Here is a 1235-nt window from a genome sequence, read left to right as displayed (position 1 = left end):
GGTTGTGTTTTAATACAATCAATGTTTTGAAAAACTATTCAGAATTTGTAAACAATGTTCGCAGTACAAAAAATTATTCAGACCAGCATGTCTTCAATATTTTCTGCTACAGTACCACCTAGTTTTTCAAAAAATGTTTGCTACGGTTTCTCCTAGTTTTTTTTTCATCTTTCAAAAAATGTTCACGTTTTGAAATGTTCAAATTTGAAAAACAGTTCAAGATTGGAGAAATAGTCGTAAGTGAGAGTAGTACCTTATCCAGACGGGATTGATAAGTTCAAAGTGTCAATTTCCGGGATTTAAAGTTCAGGGTTCGATTTACCTTTCATTCACCTTAAATTCACCAATTTAAGGTTCGATTTGCCTTATAAAAAATAAGGTTCGTTTTGGACCCTTTCCTTAACTTTAAAAAAAAGAGTCTGGACCCGAAACTGCTTTCGTCGAAAAAACGCCACTACGGGTCCGTGGTCCGGCGCCTCCGTGCTGTGTCGATCCGGCCGAGGAACGTCGGTCCCCTCCCCTCCTGCGCAGCAGCCGGGGCCGCTACTTCTAGCCGGGCTCCTCCGGCGTACAACCCTACTCCTCTCGGGTCTCGGGTCCAGCCCTCCGGCTCCACCCCGCCCTTCTCATCCCGACCTAGGGTTTGTGCGCCCCTGCGAGCTCCGTCCCCGCTCCACCCAGTAGCGGGCGTACCAGCCGCCCCCCGGAGCCGTTCGAGCACAGACCTCCTCGCAGAGGCACCGCCGCCGCCCCGCCCCCGCCGCCGCCAAGCACGAGGTGAGGTCAACGTATCTGGCGCCCTACATTTCGGCCCTAGGTTTGGCTTTAACAATTGCCTGCATCCCTTCTGTTCGATGAGATGCTGCTGTAAATTCCCATAGTAGACCAAGCGCCTTGTCTATCTGTTGCATATCATGTTTTGGCTTTAAAATTAGGGATAGCCGGTTCCCTTTAGGCCTTTAGGAGCAAAATGTTTGGGCTGGATCTCGTAAACGTTTGGGTAGTTATAGATGGAACATATGAGATGCAGCTTACTCTACAAATGGTCATCTTTCCCAAATTAACTTGACATAGGACGACGATAGCACATTTTTCTGTGGACTTTGTAGAGAAGTTTGACTTAGGACAAAACTAGGTTATACTGTAAGGAGGAATGTTATGTTGGTAGACTATCTCTTTAATTAATTTATAAGCTTACTATAAACTTGCCTAGCTAAACTCTTATCAGTAAATAT

General features: G+C 46.0%; 1 protein-coding gene across 1 annotated transcript in view; it reads left to right on the top strand.

Annotated features, from left to right (window-relative positions):
* Positions 1-448: 448 nt before the first annotated feature.
* LOC119277505 overlaps positions 449-1235 on the top strand; it is a 4807-nt gene continuing 4020 nt past the window's right edge. Inside the window, exon 1 of the mRNA XM_037558791.1 lies at positions 449-777. The gene's annotated coding sequence lies outside the window, so the exon portion shown is untranslated. The remainder of the gene's footprint in view (positions 778-1235) is intronic.

Source organism: Triticum dicoccoides, chromosome 3B (assembly GCF_002162155.2).
Source record: "Triticum dicoccoides isolate Atlit2015 ecotype Zavitan chromosome 3B, WEW_v2.0, whole genome shotgun sequence".
In the NCBI taxonomy this organism is placed as follows: domain Eukaryota; kingdom Viridiplantae; phylum Streptophyta; class Magnoliopsida; order Poales; family Poaceae; genus Triticum; species Triticum dicoccoides.
The sequence above is the reverse complement of the archived record's forward strand: the minus strand, read 5'-3'. Positions and strand labels throughout refer to the sequence as shown.